The following is a 22,666-nucleotide window of genomic DNA, read 5'->3' as shown; positions in this document are numbered from 1 at the left end:
TCAGCAAATTTGATATCTCGTGTTAGATTCAAGATAGTCTAGTCCTTGACCATTGGACACATTTGAGATATAACCACGTGACAATGGCAATGAAACAAACATGTGCAGTGTGATGCTATCGTTATTGGAGCTTAATTTCTATTATTAGATTCATCATTTTCTCATCTTATAAAGTTAAAGACAAGGTCATCACCAATCCATCAACGTGATACAACTTTGCATCATCTTAAACGTTTGCCTTTAGCACTATCGCGAATTAGCCATTCAAATTGGTCGAAGTGCTAATAACGCGAGGTGCAAGGCCTTCCTCGCTCCTTCATGCAGATAGATATTTGGGCAGAATTAAGGACCCCATTATTATACGCGAGCCGGGCCCTCTCTCTCCCTCTCTTTATACTCGCAAACCGGCTATTACTAAGGCATAACGTTATATATACGTTAAAGCCCGCTTATGTTAGCTAGGTGACGAAAGTCTCCTCAGGAATTTGTAATATAAAGCCCGTTCCGCTATACGCTAGTTTTCCCAAATTGGTTGGGTTGCGGATGAAGGGTGTCGCCACCGACAGAGCCAGATATAAATAAAAGGGGTAATTAAACCCAAAGGTTAACGAAGCTCAATCTTAACCCTGAGTAAGAGAAGTGTGGGGGTGAAACAGTTAACGCTAATTTTAGTATAATTAAAGGCGAATCATCTAATTAAGAGAATTTTAGGTAAATTTTTAAGCTGAGCTACTCAAAATTAAATGTAACATTTTTAAAAACAGACTGACACGGAAGAGGTTAATAATTGTGGAGTTGGAGTCCTTTAACCATTCAACGAGAACATTTATTTTCTCATAGAAAGTATAAAGAGGCTTAGAAATTTTCCGCGCTAATCTTTGGAGTTTAGTAGCTTTCCCTCATACGACTAATTTGACCTTCCACCTTAGCTACCGCTGATACGTGTAACGTCTTATTTGGATTACGAGTCGATACTGGTTATTCTGACTATATATATATTCGCTACTCATAAAACTCCGGCATGCAGGCCAATGCATTCCGTGTTCCTTCGACCATACTAACACTCGTATCTTGAAAACCAGGAACAGAAGCATATACTGTAGACTCCAAATGCGTAAGGCTCCCTTATTGATCGCGAATGAATTGTAGCGCGCGAGAGAATCATAACGTACAACATGCTCTAATGGATATACGATGATGAATACATCGGTCTAATCAACTTCGGGTTTATAATAACACAACAGGTATTTTAAGCGTAAGCAATTTAACGCTGGATTTTGATATCAAGGGGGCGCGGGTATCGAGTCGCGGTAAAGAGTTTACTAAAGGATCCATTGGACTCAGCGGGTTTCCAGAAGGACCTTTTCCTTTTTATCCTCATCCCGTTATCCTCCTGCACGCGCTATACATCTTTACGACCCATACTTTCCTGCGGAACTCGGTACTCTCGCTCGTCGAGAAAAGGCTTCGCGCCCTCGTAACAAAAGGATAGGGATACACAAAAGGGAGTTTTCATAAAGGTTGAAATTTACACCAAGTTTCCTTAGTATCGGTAAAGAATCTATAGATTTTTATTATGTGATATTGTTGAATCGAGCTAGTTTTAGAAAATATATACACTTGAAGTTTACGGCCTTTACGTTAAGTTTAGCTTTTCGTACAATGCACGAATAAAGCCAAGTAAAAACTCTTGCCCAAGACCTTTAAAGAAGCGAAGATCAAAGAAAATTCCAGATCAGTGCGTTCGCTATTTACTAAGTTTATGAACGCATTTTGCTTGTGGTTAAAATAACAAGTTAGCCTGTGATATGGCGAACCACTGATTTTACAAACGTATGTTTTAGCTTAATTACATTCTCCAGGAGTCTAATCCCCAGATTTTTCTTAACTATATCCTTGTTTTTAAATACTAAAATAAAGGTCCAAAAAATTACCTTAATTGCAAATTTCGGTTAATGTTGCATACATACCTAGAACTAACTAGTATTTAATCTACGCCCTCCCTATTCCTCTACTGATTGTAGATATCCTGACGAGTGTGTCTTTGCATTCACAGTCTCAAAGACTTTCGTACGTAAGAAAGGAAAATCTTGGCATCGTTCATCAAGGGATAAAGGACGGTCAAGTTTCGGGCCTAAAAAACTAAGACAAGTTTGGTTCGGAAAGTAAAGGAGGTGGCAATTGGCGACAGCAGTCGTAATTTGGATCTAAGCCTGATGCCGGAGAGACTGATGATTTTGACTGTCCGAGCGTATTAAGTCTGCCTGAGACGTTTACGAGCCACCTAGTATTACAGTCATGCTGGCTCAACGCATCGAAGCGCCCAACTACGAAAAATAAAAAAAGGGTTGCTGCCTCCTTATTTTGGTCGAGATTAGGTCGCGAAACAAGTCAATTGTAAACGTCACTAGTAAATATAAAGCATGTCGTACTTATTGGTATAAGTTATTATTTATGCCAGCATAATCTTTGACCTATACAATAACATGCTAATGAATAACAAAACTTTCAGGGGAAAAAGAACTTAAAAATTTAAAGAGATTTAAAATGTTGTTTACGTGCTTGAGTTAAATGTAAGTTTCTCTTACATCTTTTAAAAAGTATATGGCTTCATCACGGCATGGAACTTAATTAATTTTAATAATGTTTAAAGTTTCATTTGAATGGGGTTTGTAGTTTCTGCGAAACTACGTTTACAATATGTCAGATTTCAAGGCATAAAAAGAGTTATCCGTTATTCTTAACTTCAATTTACATTTGAAGCTCGGTGTTTGAGTTACATTAACGTTTCAATATTAATTAGTCCTTGTTCTCATCAGCCTGAGATGGGTTCGCCCGATAAAGATGAATTGTGAAATATTGCACGAATCTTTTACGAAAAAGGTTCAAAGTGGTAAATCCGGATAAGTTAAACGAATATGAAGAAAGCTTAGTTTTTTAAGCATGGGATCAACATTGATGAGAAACTTGGTTAAATTCATAGATGGTACTATCAAAAGACTGTATACAAAGCTAAACAAACCAAAAGTGTACGAAGGAGATGGTATATGATCAATCGACGTTTTAGGGGGATGAGAGGGGTGTGTAACGGAAATGGAGGAGGGAACTGGAACCTAATAAGCTCCGTTTGGGGTACAAAAGCAATATTGTCGAAGAAGAGAAGCCAAAAGAACATGCAGGGATGTATGTGAGAAAGCACTGCAGGATGGTGTTCGTTTTCGGTGGGAGGAGCGAGAAAGGTGGTAGAGGGCGCGAAAAACCTATAATAGACGCGCCTCCGAAATGAGCCTTAATATCTGACCCTTTAATAACGAAAGGGGGAAAAGGGGGTGCCAGCTCTCAAAATTGTGATTCATGGGAGCGAAAGAATAGAAGGCGATATTTCACCGAAGCCCCGAGACATCATTGATTCTCCATTAGTAAGCGCCCCCTATAATACTGAACCTTCTTTATGCTCTTATAGGGTCGAAAGCCAAGAACCGTTCGACGTAACGCCATCGGTAACCGAGAGGTGGCGGCTCTTTCTAATCGCGGATAACTGAACGGGTTGTGAAAGGGGCATGGGATCGGGTATTCACGAAGACTGCTCTAAGTGAAAGAGGAGGTTATAGTGACAGTTCATTTCTACACCGTGTCTAGACTCAATTACAGAACTTGAAGAATTGTTTCAAATTTGGTTAAGAACGGAGGGGGTTAACCACGTGATTTGAAGTAGCAAGTACAGCTATAGTAATTTGTTCTACAATGACACTACCAGGGACGTCCAGAGAGTTTGCGGGCCCAGGGGAAAATGACGAAATCGCGGGCCCCCTAGAAGGTAGGGCCCCGGGAAAACTGACTGAATTGCCCCCTCTCTCGACGGCCCTGTCACAATGTTTTTACCATCAGTGGGCTTTTGGGAACTGGTACGCGCTAACCTTCCTTTTACATCAGTTAAACCTTGATTACCTCGCCGACCATACCCGCCATTGACCGAATGCGCGGACTTATTCGAAAAATAGCCTTACTTACACCAGAGTCAGTAGGAGCTACACCCCAATACTAGAGCCGAGAGCAAGATCTCTTCTATTGTATACTGTAAATCATGGTCACTATAGAGGAGCGAATATCGACCGGATAAGATTAGAGTTAGAAAAGTTGTTTGGGTAAGCTGTAGTTGTTTTCAGTAATACGATGGCGAAACTGAAAACACTTAAGGTACTGTATTATTTCACGCCCTTTCATTTAATGCACGTGTCAAGAAATTAAGTTGCAGTAGACAGTACTGTAGATTACAGATACTAATGGAAAAGAAATGGTAATGAGATCATCCTGCACGGAAGTACGCCTCTTCTCATTCGGGGAACCGTTAATCGATGTTTTAATTCTTATTTTTAATTTGACATTTTCTTTGTTACAATTAGAAACCATTGACAGTAAGTCTTGCAACCTAAGGGAGACTATGTCCATGTTGCGTGCTGCTACAGCATAATCGTGCTTCCCGTCATATATGTAAACATGTGGACCCAAAAACGACTTTTCTCTTTTTTTTCCCCACCGAGTATTTCCATATTCCCTGGTGAGTTCTAGAGCTACTCAATGTTTTGGCAGCGAGGGAGGGGTTTTCTGGAGGAACATCGCGTGCATAAAGAGTACCGTAACAATTGTTTTGTCATAATAGATGTCAAGGAGGAAAAAAGAACATACGGGGTCAAATGATCATACCGATTTAGCGTCAAATTGAAAACTTTCCTTGAAATGGCTATAGCGTCTCAAAAATGTCGATAAAGAAAATAAAAATTGCTTTTGTTTTTCATTGACATTTGTAGTCGTAGCAGAAAAAATAAATCCGAATGCGTTAAATCCGATTATATAATAGCGGACAAGTCTTTAAGCTCTATTTCCCATTTTATGTAATACCTCATTCGCATCTGTGGGTTCAAACCAAAACGGTTTATTTTCCTGATTAAGTTGGTAATTTAAATTTATCTTCGATCGTTGACAACGCGAGTTGCGTGGGAGAGATTTCAGGCAATGTAAGACCTCATCATAAAAGTTACGTTAGGGGGAGAGATCTATGGTGAAACCACTGGGACGGAGCGCCAATCCGCCCACCGTTTCGGTTAATGTTAAAGGTTGTCTCGGCGTGTGCGTTCAGGACTGACTATATCGGATCAAAAATACGTCCCGTAGTAAATAAGGGAGATATTTGTAAAGCAAATAGAGAGGAGAGAGATTGAAAGACAGAGAAGACGTTAAGAGCTGCTATACCGAAATAATTTAACCCCAAGTTATGGAACAGCATTTGGAGATGATTGAAGATACATTTTCAACAATCGTACTCGTAAAAACTTTGGGTCAATCTACTTTTGATAGGACTAGAAGAAAGATTAAGGGGTAGAAACCCGGCCAACCGAACGTAGACCAACTGTCGTCTTCCTCTTTAGTTTCTTCGCCCGAATGGGAATCAATCTCACTCCCTTTCGCCCCTCTCCCCGCGCTCATTATTCGTCAGGGTGGGCGACAGCCCCTTTTCTTACGCCTGTTCCACCGTACCAGGGAGTTCCCCCTGAATTTGTACCGCGTGAAGAATAATCAGATCCCATTTATACGAATTATCCTTTCCCGTCTTGTATTTTTATGCCAAAGCTTTTCTCTTACTCTCTTTTCGACGAACGTTTTCGTTTTAGATTCAGTTACCAACGCGACCATCTTCGTAAAAGTATTAGCTTTGAGAGATGTAAAAGTTTGCAGTTGTTGTTGTGGTGGTGGTTCTAAGCTTATTTTATAATCAAGTGCAAAATAGTGTTGGGTCAAGGCTCAATGATAAAGCCAGCATGGAAGAGGTTGAAAGAGATCTAAAATATGTCCGTCTCCCAAGCAGTGCTTTGGCTGTGATATTATGGGCCTGTACGAGCCAAGCAAATTTTTGTACATCTTCAGAACAAGAGGTGCTAAAACCTTTCCAATCGTCTAGGTCTTTGACCTAGAAGCAACAGAGTCAAGGGTAAGAACAGAGTGATAAGTCAGTGAGACCACGAGGTGATTATTTTATCACCTTTCTCGGCAGCCAAATAAAGTTAAACGAAAACTTGGCTTGAACCCTCTTGTTCCCTTCAGCCTTTCTCCGATTCTATCCCTACGAAACGCGGTGGAGAATCGTGTTGGTTATCGACTACGAATCGATTGGGCGGAATCGCTCTGTCTTTTTACATCGCCCAGCCTGTACTACATGTACTCTTCCCTTAAAAACTTCCCCATAGGCGGCACGTTTCTGATAGTCGCCTTCAACCAGGGACCAGAGTCGTCCCATAAAGAGGTTCCCATAGAATGCTTCTTGCCTTAGGAAATTACTCAGCACTAACATCCAGTGGTACATATAGACCAAGGCTTAGAGCCAACCTTATCAAACTGACAAGCCAGTATGCCCCTTTTCCTCATGACACGGTATCTGATGCCCTAGATTTTGCCATTCTTCTATCCCCTCCTACACTGAACTTGAATTGTGAAGGCCTAGATGGCTATAAACTCCCTTTTTTATATATATATAAAGGGGTCTAAAGGTTTCCGAGATAAATTCACTTTTATGGGGTCTAATTTTTTAATTCAGCCCTAGCTGCTCGGAGAATGTTTTATGGAGGTGAAGCACTAGAACGCTTTACGGAGTTTATTGCGGGCTTTATGATGTTCCATGAGTTGGGAAATTGGTTTGGCGGCTAGCCATTGGTTATTAACTTAATATTAAAATATTCTTGAAAGGTATACGCATACCCCTTTAAGAATAAATTAATTTTATTTACTTTAATTTGTCAAATAAAATATTTATACGTATTCAAAATAAAAATACTGTGTATAAATTTTAATGAGTATCTTTCGCTATTTGAAACTTTATTAATGGCATAAGAAACATATTATCAATAAGTATGGAATTATATATTTCTCAAGTACCAGGAAGTTTTGAAAAATATCAAATTTGTTTGAAGGAAAGCGTGTTTTACTCGTAAACGCACCTTCGTTATTTCTTTGAGCGTCGTACATATTATCGTTTTGTTACTTATGTTTATCGTAAAATATATTTTAATGAAGTATACGGACCTGAAATATTACCATTTTGATTAGCAAATATTACTCTAACGAGAAAATACATTTTGAACTGTTCTATAAATAAGATTATTTGGCGTTATCAAGAACTTGAGTTCATTTGGGTTTTCTTATTTAATTAAAATGGGCATGAATGAATTACAGATCACATTAGATGCGTTATAGTAAACTGGATGGGATCTCGATAAACATTATATACGTTATCAAAACTTAGGGACATAAAGATATTTTAAAAATTTCGTTGAGTTTTGAATCGAACTTAATTAAACAGTTATTCATTCCTTCATTTTGAAATTAGTGAATTCTTGGCTCAATCTAAAATGAATAGAAGCATAAAACTGGTCGAGACAGCTTTCAAAGTAGAACTATAATTTAAAGTTAAGCCTAAATTAATCCTTTCAAAAAACGAAACGAGATCGTTATACTCCATAATGAAGGTATGCGGACAGACAGTAATTGCAACCAAGTTCAACTTACACCCTTATTCCATAAGTTTTGGGCGCAATAATTACAATATTTCGCTAAACGAAGTCTTAATGCGTATCCTAGCTTTAACCAAGAATAAACTCGAGAAGAGGAAACACCCTTCTAATAACCGGCTTACGTTTCAGAGACCATATCGTTCATTTTAGAATTAGGCACCCGAGAAAAACCTTGAGTTTACACTTGCACGCGAATATTTATAAATTCAAATTAAAAGGGAGTATGAATGGAAATAATTATCTTTCAAATCAATAGTAAACTAGCCTTTTGAGTTTCGAGTAATCAACTTTTTACAATCCCTTTAACGCGGGAAAAGGGGACAGGAACTAAAATTACTTGGAAAAATTAAGTGGTGTCGAACGCGGATAATTTTCATCATTTTCCAACGTACGGGATCGGTAAAACATCCAATCAAATTATGGAAACACCAAGGCCTTACGCGAAAGGGGGATTGAAAGCTATTAATTTGGTGGAGGTAAATTTATCGCGGTTATTGTCATCCTAAAAGACCACCGGAGAAAATTTGCCACCAAATGAGTTTGCTGATGAATTTATGCAATTACCCTTTAATATTGAAAATTTCTAATATCGAAAAAAAGAAATACTAAAATTAATAATGAAAATTCTTGTGTATGATAATAGATTTTGAAAATAATTAGGCAATGAATGATAATAATTGTTATTGTCTTAATATTGATTAAAGAATTATTTAGTAAAGCCCCTTAAATATTGGAATTTTCTAATATATCGAAATATTTACTAAAAATTTAGGCAATGCATAAATTACTTTTATATTATTTATACTATGAATAAAATTTAACCTAGTATAGCTCAAAACAATGTTAAATATTCATGTGCGTATTGGATAGATTTCTGGTATAGTTGGGGGGGGGTGACTGGTATATGGGGGCGGCGAACTAAGAATAGAAAGCTCTTTAACGAGCCTAACTTAATTTCGTCATTACCAGCGGAATAACGATTTAATTAGGTCCACCGGTGTGAAATTAAAGCGAACAAAGGTTGCTATTTTAAATAGTACATCCAGTAGGAGCCACAGTACACCAGGAATATTTGTTTCCCCCCAAGAAGCGAAGGTGTCGCCTTCTAACTTATCTTGCGAGTAAGAAATATCGACTAAATAAAATATCGAATGAGGACATGAATAACCCTTTTTAGCATTTGAAGCGTATACAAGTTTCCAAACGAGAAAGAGCTATTTGACTAGAACTTAAGTATAGCGGTACTGTTTTTGTCACTTGTATTTACAATAAAAAAAACTTTATTTAGTCTGCTTTCGGTCACGAGATCACTCTCAAGTCAATTTTTTGCTGATTATGGTCAAGTGTAAAAAAAAAGATGAGCACGGATTCATTATTTGCAAGAACCTCTCCATAATCAGAGAAAATATGTTTTAGCAGTCATTAAAAGGAGTTGAAAGGATTTAAACTTTTGAGGGTGACGTAACTAGCGCCATATCCCACGCCCATTGGTTAAACACTGGAAAAAAGTGACGCCAAGCTTCCTACTACATTTAAGAACACGATAAACTTTTGTTGATACAGCCCAATTTTCATAAATACAGTAGGCCCAATGTTGAACAGTAAATCAATAATTATATGAAATTCACTCATTATCAGTATCTAACAACACGCAATGTTCCCAAACTACAATAACACAAACGTAACTCCCTCTAGCCAACCCTGCTAGACCCTTCGGCGCCTTCGCGTCTCTTAATATCGACCAATCAGTACAGATACCCCCCTTTGCTTCAACATTTTATCGCCATCTAACGGAAAGCGGCAGAAAATCAATATATTTCAACCGAGATGCTTTATTCCAAATATATAAATATTTCTTTTATCACGGATCTATCTAGCTAGGAAACCAAAGGCGGAAAATGTTTGAAGAACGCGAGGGAAAAGAATTCGAATGAAATTGTTAACACATATGTAACAAAATACACGAAGAAAAAAATAGGTGGCGTGACATCCTTGTACAGCAGCGTGTTTCGCGAAAACGGAGAGGAAAAAAATGGAAAGAGAAAAAAAAAGAAATCGATAAATTCTTGACTTACCACCACCGCATTCCAACGAGAGACCAGAAGAATTTCCTTTTCGCTTTGGTACAATACAACGCCGGCTTGCAGCTCTAGTCTTTACAGTTCACAACATTTTGGGTCGACTAATCTGATAAACAGAAAAACAAAATTAAAAAAAGAAATTGAAATTGCAATATAAAAAGCTACAATTAGAGAATGACATTTGATAATTTTTAATTGTTTATTAAGCAAAAATACGCAAATGGAAGTAAAGTTATCCATTAATCTGTTATTAATTAAATTAATATTAATTTTAATGTAATTTTTTCAAAATTGTGATTTATTTAATGTTTTCATGAAATATTGCTTGGGTGTTTGGCAGGCAAACACTTCTACAGGGGCCCATAGGAAATACATTAGATCTTCCACCCCTGAATGTTGGCTTTGATTAGAATTTCCCTTTCAAAAGATTTGACACGGTAGTTAGTAAATTTTAACAATAATAAATTTAGTATTGTTTTTCCAGTCTTCGAACTAGAAGGGTTAAATAAATTAAAATTTATTTAACTTCTCTAGTTCGGGGTTTTTATTTTTAATTTTCACGGTGTGTGACAATTACAACAAAATTCAGTCGTGTCATCCACCGTAACGATTTTCAACTGCAAATAACAGTTAAAATCTTGACGTTTTCAGTTGAAAAATCAAATCAAAATTAGGGCTACGACTTTGAGAAACTAAATTTAATTCAGCATGGGAGAGTAACAGTGTCAGTATCGACATACAATCGTCCAAACAAACGAGGCGATGCAAATAGTCTGATGGCAAAACCAGTGCAGAGAAAAATTTCGCGAATAAATCATACACTGAGACGGAAGATCCGGACAGTCCAGAGTTCGAAACGTACAATCCATGAAGGGAAGTAAATACGGAGGTTTTATACCCCACAGATTGTGTATGGAAAGTTATGGGGTTCGGCAATGTTGAAGAATATGAATTCTCGAGTTACTTCCTCTAAGGATGCGCGCTTTACCCCGGGCCTTTTCTACTCACGGGACATTTAGAGCGGAAAAATGGAAGCTTGACAAAAGCACTCGACCACGAACGAATGAGAGGATCCCTATAGCTAGTGGCTCTCCGTTTCTCGTAGGCAACATGTACATCCGCGTCCAGCGAGCCCCCTACGAAATTCACCCCCAGCCAGTACATCTTTATAGAAAGCGTAAGCTAGCTATAACCAGTTAACTCTGTCTTTGGCAGGCCAATTACGTTTTAAGAAGGGTGATGAATCGGGTGACTAAAACCTCGTTCACCGTCCACGCGTCTTGCTTATACCGGACAGTGTATAACAAGCCAAGGTTTAAGAGGAGGTTCCAAAGTGTCACGAGTATCCTACGACTCAACCCACGCATTTAAAAAAACGCTTCCGCTTTAAATTAACGCTGTTAAAGCAAGTTTCATGGAAAAGTTCATTAGAATAATGGGATAATCGGATATGTATTAATTAAAATTGTGTCAAAGTAGAATGGCGTTGTATGGGTAACTGTTATAATTTACGGAGTTTACCCTATTTTAGTTTTTCGGCGGATATTATGAAATATGGTGTCCATAAACCCTTTTATAGGTTATAATAAACCAGTATACAGAATGTCAGTTAAATTATTTAAAACGATTGAACGTTATTCTGAAATGAAAGTTCCTTACATTACTTACATTACAAAATTTCCTCTGAATCTAAGAACCCTTACTTAACAAAAACGTCCAGTAAAATTAGCGCGGCCTTTCTGAACTTCTATTTTTATAGATTAATTACTGCACTTGATTGTTAGAACAATTGACTTTGACAATATAGGCTTCCTGCTGTTTAAACATCTCCCGGTCTTTATTTTGGAGAAAATCAAAACAGTCATTATCATTACCATTTCGGAAAAGCCATAAAATATCTACAGTTGGCTAAAATCTCATCAAAATTTTTGATAACATTGAAGTATTTCAAACTATTCTCTAACTCAAAACCTACAGAGGACCATAATCATTTGGGACGGTAGAAAGTTCACCTTCTTCCGCCAACCCCGCTATGAAATCAAAGGCTAACGCGTTGGTTCGATTAAACGATAAGAGTTTTATTGCGAAAACGAGCGAGAGAGCTATCCTTAGGTATCGTAAGAGATTCGCGTGATCGAAACCAGATGGCGTCGGCTAGACAGCGGTCCACCAAACTGCCCACCTTGAAGGTAAGCAACAGAAGGAGTTGCGAGAGTCATGGCAAATAATGTAGACTTGAGTTGTTGGCGAACGATATGCGTGAGACTCTACATCCCGGTTTAGTTTTGTCCACGGAAACGTAGTCCAGCTATAGGAAGATCTATTTCACGTTTCCCATCAGAGCCTCGCTAAACCTACTCCTCAAAATATCGGTGTTCGACGTGTACTAAAAACTAGCAAGAACATTTTAGGGTTTGTCCAGCTGCTGTTGTTTGGGAAGAGTTTCGAACCCACTAAGTACCCGTTTATGGCCAACGCTCGATCAGGAAGCTCAAATAGCTCTAAAAACCGATATCCCATCAACCATCGAGAAAGTCTTCATTCTCTACCATTAAAATAGGAAATTAAATACTTTAAAGTTTGACGTTTTACAGTATACGTTAAAGCAAATAAAACTCGCGTGTTTGCCTATGTTGATGTAATTTGAAATCAGTAGCTGTGTTGAAACTAAAAACTTCTTGGTAAACTACTTTTGTTTAAAAATGATCTTAAATAATAACTAAGCTTGATGACATACAACGGACACAATGATTGATCACTTAAGGACAAAAAAGTTTCTTTTTTTTTAGTTTTTGTAATAATAGAGTATCATCAAGAGACTAGGAAAAAAATATTTAAACAAACTCTAGGTAACCATTATCAGGAAAGTTTTTGTTAGAGGGTTGAAATATGCCAAATTATAATGATTAATTTAAAAAATATTCCGAGTTTTCAAAATTTCAGGCTAGCGGACATAATAGGAAATGTAATTTAAATTGTAAAGTAAAAAAGTCTATCTCCAAAAATTACTTTTCTGGTAATATTTGTAACCCTGGGATTTAAACCTATCCGAAGCACAAACCGTACCTGTTTCTTTTCACTTAGCAGGTAAGTAGTCTTAGCAACGAATCTTACCAATGCACATGACAATAGCGAAAAAGGGTAGCTATCGAAGGGGGGGGGGCGGAGTAATGAAAAACCCTTTTCCCGTTCTACGATTTATTTAAGGTCCCTTTTAAGATTGGCCGCCCGGCCAGGAAATTGAGTTCTCCAAAAAAGATGCTGAGCTCGGCATTGGTGCTCTCGACTTCTTCTTCTTCTTCTTCATACCAGCAGCGGCGGCACTCTCGCCGTTGCTTTACCAAAGCGGAGCTGGCTTGGGTGCAACGTGATCCCATTACGATTACAATCGATTTTTGCTCCCACCGGCCCTGACCGTGGTGGATTTCGAGCCCTTTTGCCCTCAACTTCGGATCCGCCCAAAATATTAGGGGAGAAACGAAAAGAAAAAGAAGAAATTCAAGAGTGACCACGTGCATGGATTCCTTTTCTAATCAATAAAAACAGTCTAGAGGATTTTGAGCTGAGAATTAAAAATGGTAGGTCAATGCCCCGTGTAGCGCATTGCAAGTTACATAAAAGCTATACTAAAATGCTTTCCGTCCGTCGCAACCTTCAATTTGTGGCAGGAAATGTCGCGATTTACGGCTTGAATAGTATGGATGTGACCCTCCTCTTTCACTTTCGAGGTGGTGCGGGATTATATTCCTTTTAATTCAAGAAAGATTTTCGAGAAATCACAAAATCCACGTGAACGCTATAATCGTTCATTATTTTTTCCAAATCTAGATATGTTTTATTTTCTTAACTAATTTCTCAACTCATACAAAATGAAGTTATTTATCCAAATATATATTTTTATGGCAAAGAATAATGGGACTACATCTATCTACTCTTCTTATAATATTTCTTCCCGAAAGGCACCGCAATGGATGGTAGATTGTAAAAGTTCCCAGGGGAACACGAATACCTACTAAATTGCGAGCTTAACTTCAATGTTTCGCGTTACAAAGAATTATATTACAAAACAAGGTTCGCGAAGTGAAGCTGCAATTAAAAATCTTGTACATACTACAGTGCAAAAGCGAAATGTTCTCAAATGAACGTTCCTCATTAAGGAAAAGGAGTTTATGGGTGGGGTGTATAGTAACAGTTATTAATTTGTTCCATTATACGATACGGTGCTTGCCCCCCAGAATGAAACGTGTTTCCTTACAAAAATAATCGAAAAACCTCCTTCCCGGAAAATTGCTTTTCTATTCTCTCAGTCGAAACGTTTCAATTAAATAAGAAAACGAACAAATGAAATGAAATAAAAAACCGGTGCGTAGACTGGAAAATTCTTCGACGCGAATACTGCAGGGTGAGAAAATTTCAATGGAAAAATATTAAAATCCCTCAAATAGCGATGCATTTATTATTAGCATTTTCCGATAAAATGAACGCAATTGTTAAATATCCAAGGGATTGAACGACGTTTCGCACATCGACTGGTTTCCTTGAATTTTTAACGCTTTTTTACTTTCGAGATGCTTTCCAGCTAGATTACTTCAGCATTTCTTTTGTGGTTCTTGTAATATTACCAAGTCTGAAGAAGCTATTATCTGTTAAGAAAACATTGTCTTTTTTCGGCAAACAAAATTCACGATGCGAGAAGCGTCTCGAAATGACTAATGAAAAGTCACCTTTACGGATTATACCGTAGGAGATCGAGAATTGGGGCTTGAAAAGCTAAGAACAAAACGCTCCCAATCTCGAGCACTGTCAAGACCAATGTTTTTGTTCCAAACAATTAGAACGAATGTAATGGATCCCCGGGGGAGATTGAGCTCGAGCGCAGCCTGCCAAAGATTAAGAGAGAACAAGATGTGCCCGGCTGGGCACAGAATACTTTTGCACGGCAACTGTCGAATTAGTATTATTACTATCCAAAAATGGCCCAGGGATGGACTCATAATATTAGCCACAGCGTACCGAACTTAAAAGGCGTATAGAAAATTTACGTGAATAGCCGTAACTATGCTAAAACGATTACCCGTAATTCTAACGTTAATTTATTTACTTCTATTATTATTCTAATAGTGCAACACAATAATAGAAGTGAGTGAGTATGCCCTCGTTGCGAATTCTTTAACAGCGCAATCATTCAAATAATTTACTTAAGTTATAATTTTCAAACTTTTTCCTTATTATCTTAAGATGAATTTCGTCCCGAAACATCTCTAATTAAAATAAAACGTGAAAAAAAAATTATTTTCTCGTGTGGAATCGAACTTGCGACCCATGGTTCTGCCGAGCAAAACTCAATATTTCTAACCGATATACCACCTATACCACGCGCCCAGCCTGAGCGCGCTCCCCCGAGAATTTTTTCGGTACCTTTTAATTCGCCGAATGCCTAAGTTTTTTTTTATCTCATTTTAAAAACAGGAATGATAAAACAGAACATTAATTTTTATTACGTAAGTCAAACAAAACTGATTCAGATTATTTTAAAACATTTTAAAACTAGTGTTAATATAGTGCCACATTAAAACAATAATATTCCTATTTTTAAAATGTGAACAATTTTATTCCTATTTTTAAAATGGGGCTCTATTTTATTCCTTTTTTTAAAATATGACTCTATTTTATTCCTATTTTTAAAATATGACTCTATTTTATTCCTTTTTTTAAAATATGACTCTATTTTATTCCTATTTTTAAAATATGACTCTATTTTATTCCTATTTTTAAAATATGACTCTATTTTATTCCTATTTTTTAAATATGACTCTATTTTATTCCTTTTTTTTAATATGACTCTATTTTATTCCTTTTTTTAAATATGACTCTATTTTATTCCTTTTTTTTAAATATGACTCTATTTTATTCCTTTTTTTTAAATATGACTCTATTTTATTCCTATTTTTAAAATATGACTCTATTTTATTCCTATTTTTAAAATATGACTCCATTTTATTCCAATTTTTAAAATATGACTCCATTTTATTCCAATTTTTAAAATGTGGCAATATTTTATTTATATTTTTAAAATTCCTCAATCTCAAAGTTTGGCTGGTTTTAAAAATTCGCGGGGATTTTTGAGATTTGAGGTTTTGAAAAGCGACATCTATGCGTGGTGCCCAAATACACCTTGACTACCTTCCCTGAGATAGCGCGCTTAGGCCTGTATTAATAATAAATTTACTTTTGTTAAAACTTAAAACTTTTTCGTCGTTAATTTAAGACGAATTTCGTCTCAAAACATCCTTAATTAAAATAAAACTTAAAAAAAAAATATTTCGTCGTGTGGAATCGAACTGCGACCCATGGTTCTGCCGCGCAAAAGGCAACTGCTCTAACCACCATACCACGAGCCTGGTTATCCAAGCCAATATGCGTGGTGACCAAATACACCTTGACTGCCTTCCCTGAGATAGCGCGCTTAGGCCTATATTAATAATAAATTTACTTTTCTTAAAACTTTAAAACTTTTTCCTCGTTATTTTAAGATGAATTTCGTCTCAAAATATCCTTAATTAAAATAAAACTTAAAAAAAAATATTTCCTCGTGTGGATTCGAACTGCGACCCATGGTTCTGCCGCGCAAAAGGCAACGGCTCTAACCACCATACCACGAGCGTAGTTAATCAGCTTCATATTCTAGGGGTATTTTTTTATAAAGCTCGCGCATGCGTATCAGATTCTTGGTTACACCATGACGTCAGCAAACCACCGCCGGTATTCCACTGGGGAATTTTTCATCGTTTCCCTCTCGTGGGCCCGTATATTTCAATTGACACCCGAGCGTGCTCGACGGGCTTTAAGTCTTCCGTTTATAAAAATATAACTTTTGAACGCCATCTGGCGTGCAAAAGTAAAAATGGAGGGAATCGCGAAGAAAAGAAGAGAGCCTCGTTGTTATATCCTTAAGAACACCCCTTTGTCAGAGACCAAATCCCCCTGACAGTTCGCTCGATTAAAGGTAACGCGACTGGAAGCTAGCAAAATCCCTTCACTCAAACACCATAAACAGTCTCTTGAAATATTTAGCCAACGTTTAACTCTATACCGTGTTTAAATATGACCTATTTCTTCAAGATTTTCACGTACGATTGTTGTATTTCGTAACTCCAGAGCAATCTTTTAGGTATAACCCATTCGTTACACATTTGGAAGCGGTAGATAGAAAATGCTCCGTGTTAAGGCAAGGGGGACGTATAACTCTTACGGAGAGAAAGACGTCGTGGGCCAAACAAGGGGCGTCGCCCGCAATTAATCACACCTGGAAATCATCTTGGATGCGAAGTGATCCCTCGGGACACAAAGAGGCCACCAAATACACTTACTCTTCCGCTGGCGGTTATATACTAAAGTATATAGCTTGGCCCAAATCTAGTTGCAAAAGCAAAGGCAAATCTCGACCCCGATTCACCCTTTCTCTGGCAATTTAGGAAATCTATCCTCTCGGAGAAAATTTATGTCTCTTTCGCCCAAACTAGCTTAACAATGAAGGCGCAAAAAAGTTTAGATGCAATAACGAATTCGTGGAAAGAATGGCAACAAAAGGGGCGTGAAAGTTTGCTGCATTAGAAAAGCTACGCTCTGGAAATTAGATGCTAAGTTATTCGGCTCAGATATATATAAGTCAAATTATTAATGAAATAATCAGAAAGTGAGTGCAAATACCGGTATGAACATCAAATAATTTCACATGTCGATGTCTTAAATAACGCGATGCGTAACATAATTATTAATCTGAAAGTGTAACTCGTTCATTTTGAACGTTGCCATTAATTTAAAACAAATGTTTGGTATTCCTCTACTGAGAATTAGTAATTTGGTAAAACGTGAATTCCGTATTTTGCTATGGACTTTATGTCGAAAAAAATATTGCGTTCTCTTGTACGAGGCGTGAATTCCGAAGGGCGGCACTCGTGACCTATCTGCCGCCTCTAAAAATAAAACAATTTCGGGTTCTAAAACTTTGTGGTCTTGATAAATGAAGCCTGGCAAATTACGCCGCGATTGTGGTGGTGCTAGTGGTGGAATAGGAGACGGGGTTAAGGGGGTAGAAGAGCCCCACCCATTACGCGCCGCAAGCGCGATACAACCATTTCCGCAAATTACCCTTCGAAAGAAATATTCCGATACATTTACGGACATTGTAGATCTAGAAAGACCTTCAAGATTTAGAGCAATATTACACAACTTTTTCTGATTCTTTTTTTGTGGTCAGTACGCGTTGCCTTAAATTACTACTACGTTGTAGATACATTTTAAATTAAATTCTACCGTCATTTTTGCTCTTTATCAAGCTTTGAAAACGACAGGTTATCAATATATGATTTAGGCCAAAGACGTAGATATCCTTTTAAAATGAAAAATAATTTAAAATTTCTATAAACACATACAAACCTTTCTGTGTAGTAGAATACAAACTAGCGTCCGTTTCACTCTCTATCAAGCTTTGAATTCGAAAGGTTATCAATATATGATAGCCGCTCAAAAGTAGATTCAAAATTCCAGATAATTTAAAATTTATAAATACGTACAAAATTGCCTGCGTAGTAATATTCAAATGAAGAATCTAGTGAATAATAGAAATTTTCAAACCAAAAACAGGGCTTAATTGAAAATTTATTAAACAAAGCATATGCCTTTAAATTAAAGCGCCTTAGCGATATAATCATATTATTTTATCACCGTAAGGATAATAGATTAAAAAAAGAAAAATAAACACGAAGGTTTCTTCAAAAATAAATTAAATACTCAAGAGCTAAGCTTGAAGCGATAACTAGTTCCATAAGTTTATAAGATATGTTACATAAGTATGACACTTTCTATACTTCGTAATTCTAGGGACTTGCTGAGAGCGAGTTCGAGAACGACAAGTGAGAATTGACTACACGCTGACGGTTTTGCAGTCCATCTTTCTATTTGGTCGGTACTAAACGTTTGAGAGCGTCTCACGAGGCGTTGCTTTACGATATAATCTATGACCTATATACGTCACTTCATGACAAGCTCTCAAAAACCAGTGACAAACTTATAGAACATATCTTATGAACTTATGCTAGTTCTAACACTAGTCATTGCATAAGTCTGAGAGCTAGGGGGTTAGAAGACAAGCAAGCTATCTAGCCAGCAAAATTTAAGGCGTATCATGAATAATTTAAATTCAATAAAGAAAACTCTTCGTTCCCTTCATTAATTATTTTCCATTAAAGCATATTTAATTAAGAGTCGCCCTTAACGCCAGCCTCGCTGCCAGCCTCTTATCGCTAATGAATTAGACCAAGAGAATTTATTCAAATAGCCTATCAGCAGAAGTAGATATTTCTTGTGGCAGTTATAGTATCAAACTGGAGGTCCTCGTGTAAGTAGTGATAGAAACTAGCTTTCGGACACGTGATGAAGCGCCATCCTATGACTGGTGGGAAAGTTTCAGCCCCTAGAGTGAAACTTCTAACTATTGGGCACTAATTGCAGCAGAAATTGTGTGAAAACTTAGCAGGACAAGCTGGAACACTTTCTTTACAGGCAATGAATGATTATTAACTTCTGGTCTGACGTAAGTTAAGATTATAATAAACTTTCTTTTTAATTGTTTTAAAGATTAGAGTACTTTGCGGTGGAAACGGATGAAGAAAAAAATGGCAAAGCTGATCTAAAGAAAACGATAATTGGAAAATCGTGCTTGTCTAGACAGCGAGGGCGTGCTCAGCGTTGCCTTGAGATTCGTGTGCCCGGAAACAGAAAATTAGAGAATGGAAGGAAATAAAGAAAGAGAGAATATGTGGCCCGGAGACATCGTTCGTCTGATAACAAAGAAAAACTGTCTGCGATTGTCGATTAAGCGATTACTTGGCATTTATCTATCACAAGTAAACTGATGGGATTGCCGAGACTTTTACTCGCTGTTATTGTTTCTCATAATATGAAAATTGATTGGCTTGGAATAAAATTGATTGTGATGGGATGAAAAATGGATAAAGTATAAGAAACAAGGATTAATAAAAGCTGGGTCAGATCAATATGCAAACCATTCTCTAAAGCAGTTTTGAAATTTGAAGTTTCAAAAGCAGATTAGGTTCATGTCATCTTGCCACTGAATTTATTGACGAATTTCCAAGAGGATTATAAATTGTTTAAAGAATGAATTAAAATATTCATGTTAAACAAAGAAAATAGTGTTAATTCTTTTTCACTTATACAATGTATACACTTAAAGTAACGCCGTATACATTATGCTAATCGAGTTAAGAAAAACAAACCAAACCGAAAAAAAAGAAAGAAAAGGTCTTTACGGGAATACAAAAAAAAAGAATATCCCGAAGAAAAGAAAGTAAAACTAAAGGAACATCTGATAAAAAGTGCTGAGAACAAAGCCCCCCATAAATATAAATACGACCTGGTTCGGCTTTAAAGCTGCTACTAGACCGGGGCTCTCTCGCCAAAGATTGTTCACGAATATGGTAATGCTTCATAGATCAGATGGTTTAACCAAAAACGACCCTCGTAACGTGTAAAGCATGGTTTTCACTTGACCGAAAAAAACTGCTTTGAATCTGGACGTCAAACTAGAGCTCGGCATTTTCGATCAATTATCCACAAATTGGTGGATAACCGATTATTTATAAACAAATTTGTGGATTATAATACGATTTAACATGTAAGTTCTGTGGATAATTTTCGGGTATGGATAAAGATAAAATAAAGTGGATAATTGATCGAAAATGCCGAGCTCTACGTCAAACGTCAGATTTGTTTTTAACGTTGTCGCCCAGCGTTATAGCGTTTTCACTTAGCGGTAGTTCCCGCAAATAATGGAACCAAGGCTTAACAGATAAACTGAACACTGCACTAATTGCGGTCTTTCTTTTTTTGCAATCTTTGTTTCTAATATCATACAGATTTGTATTGTTCCCAACCTCTTCAATAAACCTTTCAGCATTGAACTTCGGCATTTTCAGGGATTTTTATTAGTAACTGACTCGATTAGGATCGAAATAAATAAAAAGATGGCGGACGCCAAGTGAAAACCATGCTAAAAGCTCCATCCATCTCGATCTTTAAGTTTACGCACTTTAGAACTATAGAAATGTTTCCAAACATCTCATCTACTATTGATGCGGGGGCCATGGGGTCTTCCTGTAATATATTTTTGCTCTTCTTAAATTCCCCAGAGTTCTAGCAAAAATAACTATGGAAATAATAAGGAACGAAACTAAAGCGAGGGGAAGCTATTCCTGTGGAGTTTGGATTCTCAAAGGAATGATCGCCAGGCGCAAAAAGAGAAGAAAAAAAATATTTACTATTGAGTTAAAAAACTGCCGTTCTCATTTCTTGGCGAGGGTATATATAGTGAAGCCCGGGCATAGAACGCGGAAGGCACTCCGGATCTCAAAGAGAAAGAGCAACAAAGTTCCTTTTTGGAATACATCAAAAGCTTTAGAAAATTAGGCGCAGCCCCCCGGTATCGTACCAACTTTGAGAAAGTATCGTAAGGAGTTGCCTCTAACGATAAAAGAAAACAACAACATTTACTTCCAGGTAATAAACTCGTTCTCGGGTTGGAGTTGTTTTTCAAGCTGGTAGCAATTTCGTTATCTGCGAATGTTTTTGCGCTTCGCAATTGAGGCTCGGAGCGACGAGGATAAGTATTTCCTCCGCTGCTTGGATGATCTACAGATCTTATTCCTATACCTTGTACCGGTTAGTAGAAGCAACCCTCGGCCAATTTCAATATTGAAAATTGCGTAAGTTTAGAGTTGAGCCAGGGACGAATAGAAAATTAGAAGAATATGTAAGGCGCATTTTAGAATGAAAAACATTATATTTAACTCCCATAATGGGATAAAGTGGGATGATGCAAAACTCAGTACGAGACTTCTTTGAAAATAGTACATTTTGTGTCAGAGAGAGGGCGCGAAATTGTAAACTCAATATACAAACAGTAACCCACGTGACAAGGAGAAACCAATTTAACCCCCTTTTTCTGTGGGTGTCTTATAGACTCGAGGTGTAGAATACTATTTAACCCCACAATACGTCTCCTTCTGGACTCCTCCCTGATTGAGCCAAATGCACATTCTTAGTTATTTTCTCCACGATAGGAACTAAAAGCGTTAGGAAAAGAAAGAATATAAAGGAAGAGAGCTTTGGCGGCGCAGGAAGAAGAAGCACCCAAAGAGGATAGAACTAGAAAAAGGGCCGAAGGGATAAAAAACGCTCAGTATTCATCGAGAAAAGAAGCGACCCAAAAATACATTGGCGGCTTAAACGGAAGAATCCCAATGTCTTTCTCGCATCCTTAATCTATCGATCTTCTCTTCCTATGCACACTTCCCTCCGCCCTTACCCCCACCACACTTCCTTCTTCCTTCAGATGCTAGCTTCCTTTTCCTGCATAGTCTCAGAGACTTACAGCTCTGGGAAAATGCGTGCGGCTTATGATGACTAAATATGAAGTTGTCAATTTGAAGATAGCATTTTTTTCCGCCTGAAATCGTGTGTGCTAACAGTATTACAACAGGGTCTTTAACTGACATCTATGACACTTGTGGTACGCAAATCTTCATAAGGCAGATCTTTTCTACGAGGCAAACGAAGTAAGGGATACGCGTATGACGTCATCCCTCTCTTAACTTAATGTTCGTTAGTTTATGACAAATACCGAATGATGACTTGCGCGGATAACAAACCAGATGTCGCGATAGAAAACCACTAACAACCAACCATATAGGGAAACTTTCTTCTAGGCTGCATCCAAGGAAAGTCCTAAGTAGATTATTAGAGGCAAAGTAAATATAGCGGAGAAACGGGGCAAATATAAAGCGTTAGACTCTGGTTAATAGCCACAACGAAAAGGGGCGTGCGGCAGACCCGAATCTCGTGTGTAAGCGACTCGCGTAGGAAAAAGAGCCAAAAAGAAACAAAAACCAACCAAAGGAAAGGGGTAAAAAAACTACCAAGAAAAGGCAAGAATACGTGGAAGAG

The 22,666-nt window shown here is 37.4% G+C and overlaps 1 protein-coding gene across 5 annotated transcripts in view; it reads right to left on the bottom strand.

The window, feature by feature from the left end:
* Positions 1 to 22,666, bottom strand: part of LOC149623626 (tyrosine-protein phosphatase Lar-like) — a 199,741-nt gene that overhangs the window by 99,412 nt on the left and 77,663 nt on the right. For all 5 annotated transcript variants that reach the window (XM_089852750.1, XM_089852754.1, XM_089852753.1 and 2 more), the window contains exon 3: positions 9,638 to 9,749. The gene's annotated coding sequence lies outside the window, so the exon portion shown is untranslated. The remainder of the gene's footprint in view (positions 1 to 9,637; positions 9,750 to 22,666) is intronic.

Source organism: Phalangium opilio, unplaced genomic scaffold, assembly GCF_054372755.1.
Source record: "Phalangium opilio isolate 3A_F unplaced genomic scaffold, DU_Popi_V2 ptg000113l_1, whole genome shotgun sequence".
NCBI lineage: Eukaryota > Metazoa > Arthropoda > Arachnida > Opiliones > Phalangiidae > Phalangium > Phalangium opilio.
Note: the sequence above shows the minus strand (reverse complement) of the source record. Positions and strands in the feature narration are given on the sequence as shown.